We start from the raw sequence: 22,301 nt of genomic DNA, 5'->3' as shown, positions 1-22,301 counted from the left end.
GGAATACAATAAAAACATAACTTGTAAGGGAATGATATGTGGGATAAATTGGCTGAGGATAGCTTCTAAATTGCTGCCTGTCGAAACTCATAGCTTGAATCTCATTTTCTTTTTTTTTGGTATCTTTTTAGCAAAAGACTCTCTTTATTCTAATTTACCATTCTTGATTGTATTTTTAATAATCTCCCTTGAAATCACCATGTCGATAAAATTCTTAGTCATATTCCCTATCATCTTCTCATAGTAGGGCAACTTTAGAGTGCTTACAAATAGCACTATAGTTTTTTTCTCTGTTAAGGGAGGTTGGACCTAAGCGGTAATGTCTCACCACCTTTGAGCATAGTCTTTGAAAATTTAGATGCTTTTTTCTGCATACCTTGTAACAAAAGGCAATGAGAAGCCATGTCTATGATATAATAGCATTGGTTAATGAAGGATTAAGTCAAATCCTTTCATGACTTAATGCAAGTCCTATCCAGCTTGACACAACACCTTGTAGTAGACCCGGTTAAGCTATCCTAGAATACATGCATTAACAGTTTCTCATTGCTGGCATGTGCTGCCATCTTACGATAGTACATTGTGATATAAGTAATAGGGCACTTGGTACTGTCATACTTATCAAATTTTGGTACCTTGAATTTCAGAAGAATTACAACATCTAAAACTAGGCAAAGGTTAGCAGCATCCCTGAATCCATAGAAATCAATGCCCTCTACAGCCTGTAATCTTTCTTCAATCATACTCATGGCTTGATTGGTCTTATAGTCTTCTGGGGGTATAGCCGTCTATAGCATTTCTTTCTCTTTTGTCTCATCCATTTTGGGAATTTGGATTGGCTCATCTACTTTTTTAGTGAAGATAAGATTGCTATAGCTTTGAACATTCCCTTGATTAAAATTTGAGAATGTGGTCTGTTATTGATGAAAGCTCGGAGTGGTTTGAGTCTAATATGGATCAAAACTTAAAGGATATAGTGGCTCAACATCTTTACGTAAGATGCCTTTTTCTATTACCTTTCCTCTGTTTCCTTTTTCTCGAGCCTTTAGGATTTTGCTTAATTCTCCTTCAAGTATCTCTTAAGCCTTTTCTATTCTTTCAAGCCAGTCTATATTGTCTTCCTCCATTTTTTGGCTCTAGCTCGAGTGTAATACTGGTGTTGATCTATCCTTGAACCTTGATTTCCCATAATTGTCATACAAATTTAGAATGATGTTTATGGATCTATCAAATTATGCATGAGAATGAATGCATGCATACATAAAAAAGGGTTAGTAAGCATAACATGTACTCTGCATGTATGTTTATGAATGTGCATAAAAAGAAAATAAATAAAAAAAAGATAAGAAAATTGGTTAGTCACCTCAAAATAAAGAATAAACATTATAAAACAAGTAAAATAACAACATGACCCTAAATTTGGATAAACTACAAAGGGTGGGAGGACATGGCTTTATCTATGGTTAGGCTTTTAAAGTTAACTATATTTGGTTTGGACAACCTCTAAAAGGTTTTCAAACTGTTCCCTACATCATAGTCCATCACAGACTGGTAAGGCACCCTAATCCTTGCCCATCATAGGCTATAAGCAAAAAATCTGAGTGGAAATGTTTTACAGGCCCATATGGAGACATGAAATCTCATGAGAGGATAGGTACTTCATTTCTTCATAATGGTAAAGCCTGGGTGCAGGGCTTATGTTATGCACATACAAATGAATAACAGATATATACAGTAAATAAATGAATAACTAACAATTATAAGCAATAAAAAGATAAATAGGAAAAAGAGAAAAAAATCCCAAATTTATTAGACAAGGCTTGGATAATAAGAAATCATTCACCAGCCTGACTCTTGATGTCCCCAGTGGAGTTGCCAAGCTGTCATAACGTATAGATCTATGGACCATCGCTAGACATGGATTAGAGGAATCACCACCAATCTTTTTTGTCCAAGGGTGATTGGCCACCTAATTGAATTTGATCTGCAAAATAGATGTTAGGTTCATGAGTCGATTATGAATGGGGGAGGTTGTAGCACCCTCACAACGCAAATCTAAAAGATCGTACTAGTTTTATTTCAAATTATCCAAGCCTTGATCATTTTGATGATTTACCAAATAATTTAATATTAAAAATTAACCCTAAAATTGTCCCAATTGTTTGGTAGCAATTCAGGGTAATTCTCTCACCTCAAGAGTATTTATGGAGACTAGTATCCCATTTTGAAGAGGCTTTATAGTCAGATTTATTAATGTACTTTTATTCAGAAAAATTAGTAAAGCCTCCTAATAGTTTGGTAGGACTCACTTCAAAGCAATCCTCAAATGGTTTAGAGGATAAAAAAATTATTTTTATTTGAGAATAATATTTTTTATTTATTTCTTTTTTAAAGGATTTTTTACTTATCATTTTTTTTACTTTTTTTTAGAATTATTATTATTTTCTCTCTTTTTTACTTCATATTTTTATTTTTTATTTTCTCTCTTTTGGAAATAAAAAGGGTAAAAATTGCTCTATTTTTGTTTTGAAAAAATAAAACTAGAGAAAAAAAATAACAAAATGGGTTAAATAAAATAAAATTAAAAAAAAATAAAATAGAAAAAAAAATCTACGATCGAGTCAGGTTAGAACGCGGGTTAAGTGCAGATTGTCGGATTTGCACGTGGATCCTGGTTGTTCCAAAATGACATCATGCTGCAATGGTATAAAAGCTATCCTTTCGTGTTTTTTGTTAGAACCCACTGAGCTCTTCTTTCTCTCTTTACCCTCTATTTCATTTGCCTTCTCTTTAGAAATACCCACTGAAAAATTCAAATGAGGTTTGAAATACCACCGATTTTTGAAAAAGTTCCCAAAAAATTCAATCAAAAAACTAATAGCCTACTCGCTGGAATCTCACCAAAATTTTGTCGAAAACTTTAAATGGGCACTAGAAAATTCATCGAAAACTTCATGTTCTTCCCAAAAACCTAGAAAACCCAGAAAAATTTGAAAAAAATCCAAAAAAATTCCTAAATCATTCTAAACCTTCATTGAACCTCCTCCAACTTTAAATTCACCTTTAGAAACCTAAAATCCCACCAGAACTCTGAATCAAATCCCAAATTTCAATTTTTGAATCCCAAAAACCCTTACTACCAAACTTTTTCCAAAATTTCCCTTAATAATTCCCTCTATTTTTTTTTTTTTTATGTTCTCTGTAGAAATTAGTCCAATTTATAGGTAGCTTTTAAAGTGATTTAGGAAATAGATAGAATCAATCCTAAGCTTGAATCCTGGGATTGCATTTTGTCCAACATGATTTCTAGTCCAAAATCCTAGTAATTTGATCTTGTGTTTGACTTAGGGATTCTGATCCCGATTTCATTGTGCGCATGTAGATTGAAACAAAAAAAGAAAATAGCAAAGAAGGAAAAAAGAATAGAAAAATAAAAATAAAAATATTAATATTAATATTAATATTAATAATGGTAACGATAATAATAGTAATAAAAAAAATAATAAACAAGCTATCCACTTAGGCTTGGACCCAAATGGGCCTAACTGGGCTTGAACATTGATGGGCCCAGACCTCAATAGGCTCGAACAAAAATGGGTGTCTATAGTTGCAACTTATACTTTAGGGTAGTGAAATTCTCAATGGAATGACTAGCAATTTCATAGTGGTAGTCACATAAGTTGTAGGATTATACCATTTAGGATAGGATGGCTTTAGTAGCTCCAGATAGTTGGGGGCAATTAAGTGGTTATTATAGAGCTCTCAATATAACTCTATATAATTCATGGGGATTAGGTCAAATAAGAGTTTTTCTCGAGTAGTCCATAGCTTTTGTTGAGCTTCAATCTCTTTTTTCTTTGGTGCTTTCTTGGTGGGAGCTTCTCCTCCTTCCAACTTGCCTTTCTTGATGGCATTCTTAATAATTTCGCATGAGACCCTGATATTAGCAAAATTTTTGTGGCATTCCCTATCATTTTTTCATAATAAGGAGATTTTAAAGTGCTCACAAACAATACTATGGTCTCTTTTTCAGTTAAAGGAGGTTGAACTTAAATAGCTATGTCTCTCCACCTCTGGCATACTCCTTGAATGATTCAATTGCCTTTTTCTCCACATTCTACAAAGATAAATGATCAGGAGCTAGATCTATGATATGTTGATACTGATTAATGAAGTCATAGGCCATATAATCTTAGGACTGAATGTGGGTTTCGTCCAGCTAAACATACCATCTAGCAACAAAGCTAATAAAGCTATCTTGGAATACATGCATAAAAGCTTCTCATTATTAGTATAGGTAGCCATTTTTTGATAGTACATAGTAATGAGAGTCTTTAGACAATTTGTATCATTATATTTTTCAAACTCCGGTACCTTAAACTTTAGAGGAATAATGACATCTCAGACTAAACAGAGCCTAGCATCATCCATGGAACCACAAAAACCAATTCCTTTTACTACTCGTAACCTTTTCTCGAGCATATGCATCTATCAGCTATTAAATCCTTTAGTGAATCGCACCCTTTCAGTTTTAATTTTTTTCTCTTTTGGATCATCTAAATCAGGGTCCTAGATTGGTTCCACTACCTTCTCAGTAAAGATAGGATTTATATAGCACTGGTAATGCCCTGGATTTGAAGCTGATGGCATTTTCGAGTATATATACCCTACAAGGCATGTGAACTACTATGGTGGTGCATCTTGTGTGGATTAGGCTTGATGTGGTCCATAACTAGGAGGATATAGAGGGTTAGTAACCTTTTATGATGGATGGCTTGTTGGCTAGTATTTTTTTCTACATTTTTCCTCTTGTTCAACTTATTCAAAGCCTTCAGAATCTTTATTCAACTCTCCTTCAAGCTTTTCTTGAGCTCTCTCTATCTTTTTAAGATGATTGGAATTTTCTTGTTCCATCTATCTAGCTTGAGCTCTTGTATTATATTGATGAGTTGATTGTGTGGGGTTCTTGCTTGGTGGAGCTATCCTTGAACCTTAAGTACCATAATTGCATTATTAATAGAAATGACATGCTTTATGTTCGGTATTTTAAGGCATGAATGTAATGTACTAATATTTGCCCCATAACTATCATTTTACATTAGTACATTTCCATGGATGTAGGTATGAGATCTAATATGTGGCAAATATTCCTTATATAAAAATGATGCAAATGTACAATGTTACATCTGACAATGAAAATGATGTATAGGATTAAATGCTAATGCAAGCACCAATTGAAATAATGTAAATGCATAAAGTCAAACAAATAAAATTGTTAGATAATCAATATATCACACAAATTGTTTGTTCTTGTGTCCTAACTTTGGGTTACATTTATCAAGAGGTAGGAAGGATTACATCTTAAAGCTAGCCTTTTAAGTGTAAATTATATGCTGGGCTTAAATGATTTTGACTACTAAAGGTTCCTAAATTATTTCCTACATCATTGTCCATCATAGACTAGTAAGGTATTCCAATCCTCACCCATTACAGGTTACTAGCGAAAAAGATTCAATTTGAGTGGGAATATTTCACTAGTCATTATAGAGATTATCATTTCAGGAGAGTGCAGGTACTTTACTCCCTCCTAAGAAGGATAGAGCCTGGGTATAGTGCTCATTTAATGCAAATACATGTGATAGTGTATGTGAAGGAACATAAAATTTTCAACCCCATAAATCAAGACAAAAAAGGAAAAACATTAGTAAACAAATAACATAATCTTTACATTTGAACCATTAGACCAAAGGGTAGGATAAATTTAAAATTTATGGCCTAACTCTCTATTGGTTTTCCTAGTAGAGTCACCAAACTATCATAACATATAGATCCATAAATCTATAGCTAGACTTAACGAGAAGAGTTGCCACCAATCTTTTTTAACTAGATGTCATTGGCCACGTAATAAATTTATCATTTTAAGGGGCTTTTAAGCTTGACTAAGGGTCCCTAAAAGAATATGTTCTAGTCTACTAAGAATAAGGTTCAAGAGTTCAGTTACATATGGGGAAGGTTATAGCACTTCCACATACCCATGCAATGGACAGTACCATTTTATTTTAAATTATCCTAAGGTCTTAATTATAATGGTCTTAAATTTTTATGTTGAATATTGGAAATAACTTTTAAGATTCTCCATCAATCTGGTTGAATTCTTAAAAATACTTCCTCACCTCAAGAGTATTCAAGAATCCCATTTATTTTCTTAAAGAGGCTCCATCATTGGAAAGGGTTTAATCATTTTTATTTTAGTTTTTTATTGAAAATATATCTAATTATTTCACCATTTAGGCCAAATTAGATATATCTTTTCACCTAGAAATTTTTTAGATAATCATCCATTTGTGATTACCAAGAATTTCATTCTCAAAATTTATTTTTTATTTTACAAGTTTTATTTCTAAATTTTTCACCATTTGGGTCAATTTAGAAAATTTCTTTTTGATTTCTAAATTTTCCACCATTTAGGTCTATTTAGAAATTCTTTTTTTTTTTTCTTGTTTCTTTACCTTTGGAAAGAAAATAATATGACAATTTTTTTTGAAGTTTCATTTAAATTCTTCCACCATTCGGGATAAATTTAAAGAAATTTCTCATCTAGAGATTTATTAGAAAATTTATCATTTGAAATTTCTAGGAATCTCATCATTGGATGATTGTCAAATATTTTCAATGAAATTTTTTTATTTGGAAAAGAGTACAATTACTTTTATTGAAATTTTAGTTAAATTATTCCACCATTTGGGACAAATTTAGAGAATTTTTCTCACCTAGAGATTTTGTAGAAAATTTACCATTTGTAATTTCTAAGAATCTCATCATTGGGTAATTAGTATTTAATTCCAAAACTTTTTTATTTCTTTTAAATTGAAAATAAATATTAATTATTATTATTGAAACTTTATCTAAATTATTCCACCATTTGTGACAAATTTAGAAAAATTTCTCAACTAGAAATTTTATAGAAATTAACCTTTTATAATTTCTAAAAATTCCATCGTTGTATAATTAGTATTTATTCCCAAAAGGTTTATTAGTGTTTTATTTATTTAAAAAAATCTCTAATTTTTCCTAAAATTTAATCAAGTAAAAATACTTTAAAAATAAATAAACAAATAAAATAACTAAATAATTAAATAAAATAAAAATAAAAAATACCAAAAATAGGAACAACTTGGCTTGGTGGCTAGATGGTATGGGTTGGCTGTAGAGAGGGGAAGCGATTGGAGCTGGTTGACTTTTTGCTTGGCTCAGCTACTAAATCAACTCAATAATTTGAAATTTAGGTCAGGTGTGCTACAAATAGGGTTGACACATAGATCTTCTTGGATTAACACATAGATCTTGCAAACTTTCTAGACACTAAAATGATGTCATTTCCTAACACTATAAAAACCTTAGATTTTCTTTTGTTTTTTTGATCTTTTTTGCTCCCTTTCTCTCTTCTCTTTTCTCTCCCTCTCTCTGGAACCCAAGAATACAGGTTGAATCTTCACCAGATTCTAAAAATTTACATTGAAATATGAGTTGAATTGGTAGAAGTTTGTTGGTTTTTGGAAAACTGACGTCAAAACTGGGAATCTCACCGAAAATTAGGATTATTGCTAGAAAGTTGCCAAAATCTTCAAAGATTGCAGAAAAATTCAAAAAAAAAACTAAGATTTCCAAAAAAAAATTTAGAAAAAAATTATCTTTTTAAACAAAAAAATATTTAAAAAAATTTTGTACTCTTAGGCTACCTTTATGTATTTCTTTTGCCTTGATAATTTATCTGTCTGTGTTTTCTGAGGCTTGATGCAGCTTTGTGTTTATATGGTTTCAATCCAAAAAACCCTAAACTAGAAAAGGTTTTAATTCCCTTTCAATTTGAACTCCAAATTTTAAGTACAACTCAAACTTTCCAATCCAACTTAAACTTTTCAATCCAAACAGACAAGTTTTACACAAACTCAACCATATGATTTTTCCTTCATTTTTTTTCCATTTTTGTTAATAAAAACAAAATCAATTGGAACCCCAGATAGATTGGGGTGTCTATATAATGGATCACACATAATAAGACATGTTGTGACAAATTAAAATTAGGATAAATTAAGTTGGACTTAATTTATTAGGTTAAAATCCAATATAGATAAACATACAAAAGTTGAATATTAAATGGGATATTGTATGGTTAGCCAAGTAAGCAATCCTATTGAGAATAGGAATTAGTCAAAAGGTTATTCTATTGAGAATAGAATTAAACATAAGGAAACCCTAATACCCTAGGGGTTTTGACTTACCCTTTATCTCTATATAAAGAACTTAAGTCGCTCCTCTCTTGTAGCATTTAAAGAGAATATAAGTCTCATGGGTTAAGAACAATTGAGAGAAAACACAAAGAGAGCAATCAACTAATCTCACTATCTAGAGATTTCAGTTTTGAGTTATTTCCATCCCTTGGAGAAGGTTCTTTCACCTTATTCATGTGGATCACCATTAGAGGCTACACACTTGTGTAGCTTTTTGGCTAGAAAAATTGTTTGGAAGATCACCACCTTGAACCAAAAAAGTTTTGGCACATAAGGTACACACCATAGCTAAAACCCATATAGTTCGTATATATTGTATGTTTATATGATCTTGTTGATTGATCTTGGCTTGAGAGAGTTGAAAATTTTTAAAATTTCATTACTTTAACCCTACATATTGATGCTTAGTTCCCTTTAAAATTATGACCAATGAGAAGCCTTCAAAATTTACACATCAGCTACTAGTTATTGGTTTCCCATTTAAATCCAAGGAAATGGCTCCAACTCTACTTGATCATTAAGCATTGGATCCAATGGTTGAGCTTGTTTCCTTCATCTCCATTTAGGCACCAATTGTAATAGTTTCTTTCTTCAAAATTCAGCCAAAAAATAGCCACCTAAATGCCAAATAAACCATGGCAAATTCCAGAAAAGTTCTACTCTTAAAATTAGCTATAAATTAGCTTTTTCTCTTTTTTTAATTTATGTAAGCTTACTATAAATATGGCCATTACTTCCATAAGCTAAAGAGATTAAAAATCTTGAAAACTGTAAGAAATTAAGCTTAAAATGAAGTTCTATAAATTCGAACATGCATAAAAAATGAAGAAAAGTTAGGAAATTTCTCCTAGAAATGACAATTGAGCAAGCTTGACTAGATTCAACCAAATAATGGATTTTGAGCCACAATGCATCCGAAATTGTATATTTCCACTTTTTTAATATTTTTACCTACACATTGAATATTTAAGCAATTAGGAGTATTTTTGTCATATTTTCTTAGGGAACAAGCAAATATTCATCCTAAAATGTCCTAAAAAGTTATGATAAATCACTAAAATTCATGAATGCCTCATGAATTGACTAATGGATATAACTAGAGCAAAACAATGAACATGGGCTAATCTACAAGAATCAACCTAGGCTACTTTCCTTCCTAATATGGTTCCAAATGCAAGCAATACATCTCTCAAATCCTTACATGAAATCTAACGATGTTATGTAGATCATGAAAATTTGAAAATAAGGATCAATAAAGTGTTATCATGTTTCATATGTTTGTTTATCGTATTTCTCTCCACTAATGTAGTTAAACACATGTTGAAGATCAATTAAGACTTTATAAGCTTGTAATGTAAGGCTAAGGTCAAGGTCTGATAAAATAAATTTTAGGCTTAGGTACCCTAACTTTTTATTGCTTTTAAAGGATTATTCAATGTTGAGCTTTCAAAGAAAAGAAAGGTAAGAACTTTTCTAAAAAACCACCCATAAACTTAGTTTTTCTCTTTTTTTTTTCTTTTTTTTCTTTGCTATTTCACCACTTTATTTGTTTATTTCTTTTCTTTTTCCTTTCATTTTCACAACTTTTCATTTTTATCTTTTGCAAGCTCTTTTCAGCTTGCTTATTTTTGTTTTCCATTCTTTTATTTCATTCTTGTTCATTCTTTTTCCAATCTCTACCCTTCCTCCCTAATAATACATAGCTCAACGATGACAAATGAATGTCCTAATGCATATAGGATAAGGGACCAAAAGATAAGAAATATAAAAACAAAGGCTTGGGTCTATAATGTGGTTTCATAACAAAGAAAAGTATCATTAGGCTCAAAAGGTTGACTATGGAAGAATTATATCAATGTTAGCTTAAAAAGCTCAATCGATCCAAAGATGGCCTATATTATTTCCCAAATCATGTGTCTTTTAAGATTTGGCCTTGAGAGATGATCAAAACAAATTTTAGAATATGAAACATAACTTCAAAACCAATGAAAAAAACTTTCATGCTCACATAATCATGCATTAGATAAGAAATACAATTCAATGATCAAAGTATTAACTCACAAATGAAAACTTATACTAAAAAAGTCACTAAACCTAAGCATCATCTCATATTTCACACAATATTCAATATTTTCCTAAAGCTATATTCATTCTCAATCTTTATCTATCATTAGCTTCATGAAGAACTATTCAAAAAAAGCATACTAATGGTTCAAGCTACAACAAATCAAGCTTAATTTCAAGGTAAAAATCAAGGAAAATTCAAAAAATTTTGCAAAAATTTTAAGCAATTTTCCTATACCCTCAAACTTAAAAAACACATTGTCCTCAATGTGTAAGAAAAAAAATAAAGCACATAAAAGGAATAAGGGAACTACCCTGTCATCTTTGGAAGAATGGTAAACAAATGCATGAAATGTGTAGCCAAATCTTGTGCTCTTAGCTTTCAAGCTTTTATTCACCTACAAAAAGAATAAAAATCAATAGGTACAAGAAAATATAAGCAAAACAAAAAAATAAGCAAATGAATAAAACATGAAATGTAAAACTTAGGTTGCCTCCTAAGAAGCACTTTGGTTAAAGTCAACAGCTAGACTATCATTGGTGTTAGAAAATCACACAACATTTCATTCCTACATTTACCCATTTTATTCTTTTCCTTTGCACCAAATATGTAATGCTAATCTCTATATAACCCTAGTGCTCAAAGGTAAATTTGTGTTTTACATCTACGAATAATCTAAACATATTGCAATATGGACTTATAGAGGTGTTCCTTGGTTTCAATACCAATGAATTAGGTACCACCATGGAGAATAGAGATTTTAGGTCTAAAATTAAAGAATCCTCCATAGATGGTAAAAGTTGAATGAGTATAAAGGATGAGAAGTCAAAGGAATCAAGTTGAGAATTAGAGGTTGGAAAATTTTCTAAGCAAGTAGAGAATCCCTTTATATCATCATCATCATCCAAATCCTCTACATTATCAACTTTTAACATTTCTTTCAAAATTTCATCTATTTCATCCTTATCCTTTTCATTAGGCACATCAATAGTATCAAGAAGGAATGTGTTTAAGGGCTTAAGTGATCTATCTAGCTTACCTTGTCAACATATTTATCTATCTCATCCATCTCTAAACAATTGGGTAAATGATCTTCAAGGAATTTAGGAAATGGCATAAGTAGAATATGAGTTTCAACTTCTTTTTAAATGCTACATTCTTTCTCATCTTCTCTAAATGATTCATTATCATCAACTTTTCTAGCCATAAGCTTATCCTCAACCTCCATTATCTCATCTTCCATAATTGCCATAGATTTTGGCTAATTCACAACAATAGGCACTTCATCATCATCAAACCATATTGGACATCCTCTCATCAAATGATCCTCTGATATATACTTCTCCTTATCTAACCAACTAGGTTTTGACTCTATAATACTTGGCATAGGATCTTAAAGTCAAATATTTAGAATTTGTACATTTTGACCACATTGCCAAGAGTCCTAACAAATGCCTCTTGGTCTTGAATGACTTTTTCTTAAGTTTGGGGCACTTTATTAAATGTTTCTTTAAGGGATGGTTTCTTTTCTTATGGAAGAAGTGATGGTGAATATTGGGTGGATGAAAAGTGATGTGAATATGAATGGTATTGTGGTGGAGAAAAATGTTGTTGTGGTTGCACATACTATGGCACTTGAGGGAATCATGTGATGGTGGAGGATATTAGGGTGGTGAGTTTATTGTGAAAATGAAGGGTTGGTAGGATAAGAAGGGGTGTACTTAGGTGGTGAACTAAAAGAATGCCTTGAACTAGTATCCTATATGTTCTTAGGATGATCCATCCAAGTTTGATTAGTGTAGGTGTTGGAGTAAGATTGGAATTGTTAGACAAAGGTACACATATCACTATGGTAAATTCCTCCGTGCACTTTACCATTATCATATTGACTTGAAAAGTTACGGACAAGATTAAGCTTAGGATCACTTTTAGTTTTAAAGGCTTCTATTTAATTTTCTAAAGGATTTACTTTTTCAAATAAAGCTTTTAAAGCCAACTCTTTTTTGGCATTGTTTTCATCACTTGACCATTGCACTAAGTAGTCATTAAAAGAATAAGGTCTAACATGGTTCTCATTGTGCTCTGCTACCTCAAAAGGATTAGATTCCCATATGAAAAGTAAAATAAAACCTAAATAAAAACATAATAACTATGTATACTATAGTGGTTTTGGGGACCGTTGATGAATTTGAAATCAAAAAATGAAGTTGCCACCAATCTTTTTTGGCTAGGTGTGATTGGTCGCCTATTAAAACTTACCTTTTTAATAAAATTTTAAAACTAATTAAAATTTATTAAAAAGATAATTTTTGGTTCCATAAAAACAATTTGGGTTCGGGAGTTGGTTATACATAGGGAAGGATTAGCACCCCCATAGTGCCTATTTAAAACAGTACCAATTAATTATGTGTTATATTTTAATATTGACTAAAATGATCTTAATTTTGGTATTTAAAATTTAATTTTCTTAATTTTCTTTAAAAACATATTTTTATTTTTTAGTATGCTAGAAAAATAAATAAGAATATTACATATTGAAAAATTCCTAAAAATATTCCAATACTCTGGCAATATTAAAAGGAACCATCTCTTTTAAGGAATTTTTAAGAATTGCTACTCGAAATTCTAAAAAATACTATCCTCAATGGTTCATATTTATTTCCAATATTTATATTAAAAACTTGTAAAGTATAATACCTATAGTTTAAAATCAAATAATATTTTCTAAAAAGTCATTTTTATGCTATTTAAAAAAATGAGAAATCTTTATCAAAAATTAATCTAAATGCTCCAATATATTGGTGACATTTTAGAAAAATTTTCTTACCTAGAGATTCCTAAAGAATCACTACTTGGATTTCTTTTAGAACTTATCCTTAGAGATTTTTTATTTGTTTTTATAATAATTATTAATACTTAAAAGTCATAATATAATTATTTATAAATAAATTTTTTGCCAAAAGAAATGTAAATTTTTTATATTAAAAAAAAATCTACTCCAATTAAAGAAAATATTGATGGAAATTTTTCGTATTAAAAAGAAACTTCTAAATATTCCAATGCTTTAGTAATTTTCAAAAGACTTTTCTCACCTAAAAAATTTTTAGGAATCACTACTCGAACTTTCTGGAGTCCTATCATAAAAAATTTCATTTAATTAATTTTAATTTTTTTAAAAAGTTATATCTATAAATATAATTTCACAAGGTTAAATTAGACTTAACAAAAAATATAAAAGCATTTTTTATTATTATTTTTTATCAATAATATAAAATAATTAAATATATATCTAAAAAAATGCATGAAAAATAAATAATTAAATGAATAAGTAACTAAGTTAAAATAAATTTACCATAAGCTGGGCCTAACTTAATTCAATGGATGAAACCAAAGTAGGTGGGTTGAACTTGGATCTTATCTACAACATGCTAAAAAGATGAATCTAGCAAAGGGAACAAGCCTAAACAGAAGTTGAGCCAGGTTTAGGTTGCAAGTTGGATCTTATCAAGAATGGGTCAGTTTAGAGCTTTTTCTTTTATCAAAGCTACCCTATTTTGGTTAACCCACCTTAACTTTAAAACCCAAAATTTTTTTAAATCCTTCATTTTTTTCCTTTTACTTTCTCTCACTAAAACAATCATCTCTCTTCTCTCTAAAACTTAATCCTACCAAAAAACCAAACAAAACCAAAACTATGGTTAGCAATCATGTCGGATGTCAATCGTCACCACCTTCGACCACCGCCAATCTTTTATATAAATGCTGCATGCCACCACCAGTAGTCATTTTTCTTATCTTGATCATTGATCATTAGTGCCTCTTTCTTCTCTTTTTTTTTTAAAGGAAACTAATTTGATTTTGATTTATACATATTTTTAAAAAAGCTATTTTTTGTTTTATAAGACTTGCCTGGCATTGGGTTCCTCCCTCAATAGAGGACTATGTATTATTTTATACATATTTTTTGGTTTTTTGGCTAGGTGTTTTATAGTGGGTTTTTTTTCGTGTTTCTGATGGATGATGTGTTGGTAATGGCACAGGCAAAAGGGAAAGGCTATTGGGTTAGTGTTAAGGAATAATGGGTTTTTTGGTTCAAGGATTGAGGTAACGACTATTATGGGTAAAAGAGGAGTTAGGTCTGGCTTTAGTTAGGGATTGGTGCATGTCGAGATAGAGGGTTTGTACTAGGCATAGAAGTGTGTGTAAAAGGCTAGGCCATGCTTGGATTGATGACTAGCGCGTGCTAAGATGAGATGAGTTTTGAGTATTTTGGTTGATGTTGAGTTTTAGTATTAGGACTCGACTGGTGAGTGTGTTAGGTGTATGCCAGAATAGAAAGTCTATTTTCGGTGTGGTTAGGGATGGTGGTTAGGCGCTACAGATGGACTTGAGAATGTTTTTCTTGGAGATAGGTGCTTAGTGAAAGGGGATACTGGGATTGGGATGGTTTAGTGAGAGACTTGGTGTAAGGGGATTGGTGGTGAGAAGTTACATGCAAGGGTGTAGACATAGAGTGTAGAGGCTGAACTGGTAAAGGCTAGGTTTTAGGAATGGAGGTGCTTTTGGTGTTAAGTTGGTTAAGGGCTAGCAATGAGAGCTTCAGGTCTCTAGTGTTGAAGTGGTTTGGGGTTGGTTCTGGTGAGAAAGAGATAAGTTGGGTTGGCACATACGTAGGTTGGGGCCAACATACGGCCAAGTTGGTAAGGGTGGTAGCTTGTGAGGGACTATGAAGCATGGGTTCTAGGGCATGTAACGGCAATGATGGTGAAGGTTGGGGAGATCCAAAGAAAGGGCTACCTAGGGTTTTATGGCTTGAAGGGATTGTTGTAGGAGAAGGCTTTTTGGTGGAAAGGGGTGCTCCCACATGGTGTTTAGTCTTTTGGTTTTTAATCTATCAAAATTTTTGTTGTTTTGTAAGAAGAAACAACTTTGACCACTTGTGGCATGGAGCGAGCAGATGCTGGTGAAGCTTGGTCCTAGCCTGGTAGATAGGGGCCAGACAGAATTGGTAGTGGCTATCAGCCACTTCCTCTAATTTTAGTTTCCTTTTTTTTGTTTGTTTTCTCTTTTTTTTTGCTTAATTTTAATAATAATAATAATAATAATAATAACAAAAACAACAACAATAATAATAATAATTATTAATAATTAATTATTTATTTATTTGTATATTTTGTAAAATTTTAATTAATTTAATTAATTCCAAAAATATCAACAAAATTAAAAATAACTAATTCAGAACAAGTTCAAATAAGCCTAATCCGATTTAACGCTTAAACTAGCTCAAATAAAAACATACAAATTAAGGTTAAAAAATTGAACAAATTCAAATCAACTCGGACAAAATTGAATGTCTACAGTTGCCCCTTTTTGCACATTATTGAGAATCAAGAATAAGGTAAAGATATAAACAGTAATTTTGTCCAGTGTTAACAGTTCAAAGTTTTTCAAAAGTTTTCTTTTTTTATTTCTTTACTTGATTGATTTTTTATGATTTTTTTATTTATGATTTTTTTTAGTTTTTTATTTCTTTAACTAATAAACTTGACCAATTGAAAACAAGTTTAAAAACTTTTTTAAACAAAAAATCAATAACTTTTGAAAATAAAATAAGAGATCATGCTTGGAGGTCTTACAAATCTGGAAACTAAAACAAATTTAGCTTGAAAGACTTACGAATCTTGCTTGAAAGATTTAGAGATTATGCTCGGAGGTCTTACATATCTTGAAATCTTTGAATGTTCCTTATAGTAGAGGAGTTGAAACTTTCAAAATTTAAAATATTTTCCTCGAAGGTCTTAAAAATTATGCTTGGAAGTCTTAAAGATTATGCTTAGAGATTTTAGAGATTATGCTCAAAGGTCTTGGAAATTATGCCCAAAGATCTTAGAGATTATGCCCATAGGTCTCACAAATCTCAAAATCTTTGAATGCTCCTCGTAACAGAGGTGTTGAAACTTTAAAAATTTAAAATATTTTGTCTCAAGGTCTTAAAAATTGTGGTTGAAAGTCTTAGAGATTTTGCCTGAGGGTTTTACAAATATCAAAATCTTTGAATACTCCTCGTAATAAATGCATTGAAACTTTGAAAATTTAAAATATTTTGCTTGAAGGTCTTAAGGATTGTGCCTGAAGGTCTTTGAAATATGCCTAGGTGCCAACTTAACTAGACTTAAGTCTTATCTGGTATCATATCTATTTTTTCATTCACTTTTCTTGACAACCCCTTTGCCTTTTGCAAATCATTTTTCTTTCAACTTTTCAAACCTTTTTTAACATTTTGGTCACTTGTCAATCATTTTTTTCTCATCTTTTCATGATAAGTTTCTTTTTTTTTTTTTTAATATTTACAAAGTTGATAAATGCAATCATGATATAAATGTCTATTTCCATCAAATGATGTGAATGCAAATGCAAGAATGTGAATGCTTGATGCAAATACAAGTGACTTTTTCACAAGGCAAATGCCAACATTCTTTTCATGTAAATGCCCCTACATATACTTTTTCTAGGATGTCGATGCCATGATGCAAATGCTAATGTCTTTTCTATGGTGCAAATATGAATGCCCTAGTTAGGATGAACATACAAGTGCAAATGCAAGTGATACAAATGTAAATGTCTATTTTGTTTTTGCAGCATATAGATCAAATGTCTTTTGCAAGTGATGTGAATGCAAAGATTCCTTTTTGTTTTTGCAACATGTAGGTCAAATTTCCTTTTGATGATACACATGTAATTGATGCAAATGTGATTTTTTTTATTTCTTTTTTTTTCGAAAGATCTTTGTTCAAGTTTTCAGTGTCCACTCTTCACCAATAATGATCTTAGTATTCTGTACAAAATGCTCAAATAATCTCTTAACTTATTAAAAGTGATCACAAAATTGCCCCACATAAAGCATCTTCGTAATCAATTGAGAAAAGTTGAAAAATCATGACTTTCAAATCTTTAGAAATTGATGATTACTATTTGGAATACTTGGGGATGAGGGTAATTGATAGTTCAATTTTTCATTGGTGGGCATATTTCAAGGAAGGCTTAATGTGAGTTGTATAGATTACTTTTGGGCTCACAAAATAGATCATTTTTCTAAAACAATTTTCTTTTGTTGAAAACCTAATACTTCAATGTGTGTCAAAATTAACCATTATTTTTTGAAAAAGAATTGAGAAGAGAAAAAGGCTATTTTTTTATTTTCACTATTTGGTGAAATGCAAAGTCTTTAATGGGTATTGATCCTTCAAAAGGTTTTGTATCATGACTTTTTATTGTAGATAGAACCTTGGAACTCTAAAATTCTTTTAGGGCCTTAAGAGTGGCTCTAACTTTAAATTTCTCTTTTTGGGTTTTCACCTTAGAGCTATATTTTCTAACAGTGAAGAACTTAACAAAAGTTTTCCAAATAATAGGTATATACAAATTTTCAAGGACATAGCTCTTCAATTCAAGTGTCCACATTTGATTAGAATGGACTTTTCGAGGTATGTAAATGTAGGCCAAGGTTCAAGGTTCTAAAAGAATGGATAAATAGGCTTAAAATATATTGTCATAACATATAGATTAGTGGATCTACTGCTAGACATGGATTAAAGGAGTGGCCACTAATCTTTTTTTAAGGTGTGATTGGCCACCTGATCGAATCTATCCTATTTAAAGAAGATCCTTAAGATTTACATAGGTATCTTTAAATAGTAAATTTTAGTCCACAAAACTAGATTTCAGATTCGAGAGTGTAGTTACGCGTGAGAAATGTTATACCACCTTCACAGCGCCTATCCAAAAGATGATATTAGTTTGATTTCAAATTATCCAAGCCTTAACCATATTTATGATTTACCAAAATATTTAATATTTAAAATTAATCTTAAAATTACTTCATTAGTTTGGTAGCAATTTAAGATAATTCTCTCACCTCAAAATATTCATGGAGACTAATGTCTTACCCTAAAGAGGCTTTGTTGTTGGATTCATTTAAATTTTAGTTAAAGAAATAATCAGTAAAATCTTTTAATAATTTGGTAAGATTTACTTTGATGCAAATATCCCAATAATTTTGTGAGATTTTATTATAAGATTGTTTTTTTTTTTAAATATATTAAATCTTCCAATAATTTGGTAAGATTTAATTTAATATGCAAATCATCCAATAGTTTGGTAAGATCAAAACAAAATTTTAGTAAAAATTATATATATATTTTATGAAAACTTAATTTATGAGGTTCTCCAATAGTTTGGTAAAATTAATAAAAATTTAAGTTCATGAAGAAAACCTCCAACAGTTTGGTAGAATTCATGAATTCTCTTTAGAAACATTTTTTAAATCTTTTTATTATTATTATTTAGAAAAAATGAAATTTATAGAAGTATTTAAAATAAATAAATAATAATGATAATAAATGAAATTAAAAAATAAAAATAAAAAAATGAAATAGAAAATAAATAAGAAACTTTAGGAAAATAAAATAAATAAAAATCTAAATGAAAAATAAAATAAAATAAAAAACTACAATCGGTTCGAGTTCAAAAGCAAATCATGCGAAGAGCCATGCCGGTTGGGATGTGGGTTATGTTAAGGGAAACAACATAGTTCGGTGCTAGTATAAAAGTTATGGTTTTCATTTTTTCTTTTGAATCCATTAGCCCTTTTTCTCTCTAGGATTTTTGCTTTTCCTTATCTCTAGAAAGCTCAACCAAAAACTTCAAAATCTCCAAATCCCGGCCAAAAATCCCAATTTTTGGTATTGTGAAATTCAAACGGCTGCAAAAAGCTTTAAGTCTTTCTCGAAACCAGTTAAACCTAGAATTCGACTGTCATGAATCTCACTTGAAAATTCAATCCCTTGCTAGAAAATTCATCCTAAATCCAGAAAAACCTAATTTTTTTTATAAAAACCTAGTTTTTTTCAAATTTAAACTGGAAGATCTCAAAACCAATAGAACATTCCAACATAAATCCCAAAAACCAATAAAAAGGGGAATCAAACCTTGAAACTCAAATTGGTTCCCAAAAAACAAACCAAATCTAGAAAAAAAAAACCAAGACTCTAGAACAAAATCCAAAAAACTTCTTGTAATTGCTGAAAAATTCAAACAACACAAATCTAAAAGCAATAAACTGAGATGAATTTAAAGCTCTTTTTTTTGTGTGTTATGGGAATGCAATTTATAAAACATTAGATAGTGATTTTAGAGATTTGCTTTAAGATTGGATCTATAACTAACAAATCTGATCTTAATTTATTGATTTAGAAATTTTAATTTTAATTGATTGAGGCCAATTTTATTTCCAATTCCACACACACATGATTTTTGGAAAGGTTTTCTGATTTTGTTTCCTTTTTTTTTATTAAGTAAAATTAAACCAATAATAATAATAATAATAATTGTAAATAATAATAATTTGGGGAAAAGCCCAAGCAATATAAAATGTAAGAAGTCCACACATGAACTCTTTTGAGGCTTGACAATTTCAAAAAAAAAAAAAACCCGAATCGAGAAATTGATCACACCCTAGACAAAAATTGGTGTCTACAACTGCCTCTTTTTGCACGTCCCTATGAAATAGGAATGATGCAAAGATCTAGACAACTAATCTATCCAAGCTTGGAAATTGAAGTTGAATAATGTTGTGAGAATAGCTAAACTATGTCAAAGTTGAAAGCAATTGAGGTGTGGCAAAATACGATGATGAAGAAGATTAATAGTGAGCTATAAGTCAGAAAATTAAAATGACCTAGATTGAACATGACTAGGGATGAGTGATAGGGATTGAACCGTAAGTCAAAAAAATGGAATGATTTAGACCGAACCGAGATTGAAATAAGTGACTAAGATTGAACCGCAAGTCTAAAAAATAAAATGATCTAAAAGATCAAAATGTGTGACCAAGATTGAACCACAAGTCTAAAAATAAAATGATCTAAACTAAGTCGAGGTCAAAATGAGTGACTGGGATTGAAACGCAAGTCTGAAAATAAAATGATTTGGATTGAGCGAAGTTCAAAACGAGTGACGAGGATTGAACCATAGGTCAGAAAAATAAAATGATCTGGACTAAGCCAAGATCACAATGAGTGATTAGGATTGAACCATAGGTCTAAAAATAAAATAATCTCGATTGAGTTGAGATCGAAATGAGTGATCGGGATTGAATCGTAGGTTTAAAAAATAAAATAATTTGGATCAAGCTGAGACCAAAATGAGTGACAGGATTGGTTAAAAAAATAAAATGATTTGGATAGAGCCAAAATTAAAATGAGTGATCAAGATTGAACCTACAAGTCTAAAAATAAAATGATCTAGACTGAGCAAAGATCGAAACGAGTGATTGAGATAGAACCGTAGGTTTAAAAAATAAAATGATTTGGACTAAGCCAATATCAAAATGAGTGACTGGGATTGAACCGTAGGTCTAAAAATAAAATGATCTAGATGGAGCCAGGATCAAAACGAGTGACCAAGATTGAACTGCGAGTCTAAAAATAAAATGATTTAGATCAAGCTAAGATTGAAAATGAGTGATCGAGATTGAATCGCTGGTTTGAAAAATAAAATGATTTGCACCGAGCCAAGATCGAAGATGAGCAACCAAGATTGAACCACAGGTTTAAAAAGTAAAATGATCTGGACCAAGTTGAGATCAAAGATGAATGAACGAAATTGAATCATAGGTCTGAAAAATAAAATGATCAGGACTAAGCTGAGATAAAAAATGAGTGATTGTGATTGAACTACGAGTCTAAAAAATAAAATGATTTAGATTGAGCCAAGATCAAAGATGAGCGACCAAGATTGAATTACAGATCTAAAAAATAAAATTCAAATCTTTTAGCCTAAAATCCAAAGATTGACAATTTGAAAATTCAAAGATTTGTAAGGTTCCATAATAGAGGTTGAAAGATCCCAATACTCCAAGTCTCACAAAAATTCACAAGGATTTCAAAATTAACAAAAAGTCAAGATTCAAAAAGGTTTACAAGAATTCCAAGTTTCACAAGAGTTTTAGGTTTGTAAGAATTTTAGGTTCGCAAGAATTTTTATCATTGTAAAGATTTGCATTCAAAAGATTTAAAGTTTCATGTAAACAATTTCAAGGCTCACTTCTAGAATTCAAATATTCTTATTAAAAAATTTTAGAGATTCACATTAAAAAATCAAAGATTTTTATGGAAAAATTTTGGGATTTACTTCCCAAATTTCAAAGATTCTCATTCAAAAATTTTTGGGGTTATTCATCCAAAATTTCAAAAAATCTCATTTGAAAAACTCCTTTAAACAAAGAATCTAAAACTTTAGAAGTTTGAAAAATTTGTTGTCTAAAAATGAAAGATCTTCCTCATTCAATGAATCAAAATTCAAACATTTTCTCCAATCAAAGTCAAATTCTTGTGTGTGGCAAATGTCATGATGCAAATATCTTTTACATGTTGCAAATGTAACAATATAGATTCTCACTAAATGATGTAAATGCATGTCTTAAATATTCATGTAAATGTCATACTATCATTCAAATGTTTTCTAAATGATGCAAATGTAGTTATCAAGGATTTAAATACAATGTAAACACGATATATTTAATGCAGATGTTACTAAATAAATGCCATAAAATTTTAATTAAGGTAACAAAGTTTTCAAGACTCCACCATCTCATATATTCCTTTTCAGTTTTTAAGTATTAACAATCTCAGAACATATCCCATCTTTTGATCCATCTTATTTTCTTCATCTGGTTCCAACTCATAGGTTATGTTGACCAACCCATTATTGTATTCATCATTGAGTCATCTCATTTGCCATTTTCAAATCACCTCCTCAAGCTTCTTTCACATTTTTCATCTTAGATTTCTTTCAAAAGAATGGAAAATCTTTATGAATATTGTCATTCATTTATTTACCATCATTCTAGTTCATGACAAATACGATACATTTCTTTGATTCATTTA

This window comes from Durio zibethinus, chromosome 20, assembly GCF_047325235.1.
Source record: "Durio zibethinus cultivar Kanyao isolate XHJ-2024 chromosome 20, ASM4732523v1, whole genome shotgun sequence".
Taxonomy (NCBI): domain Eukaryota; kingdom Viridiplantae; phylum Streptophyta; class Magnoliopsida; order Malvales; family Malvaceae; genus Durio; species Durio zibethinus.
This window is presented reverse-complemented; position numbering follows the sequence as displayed.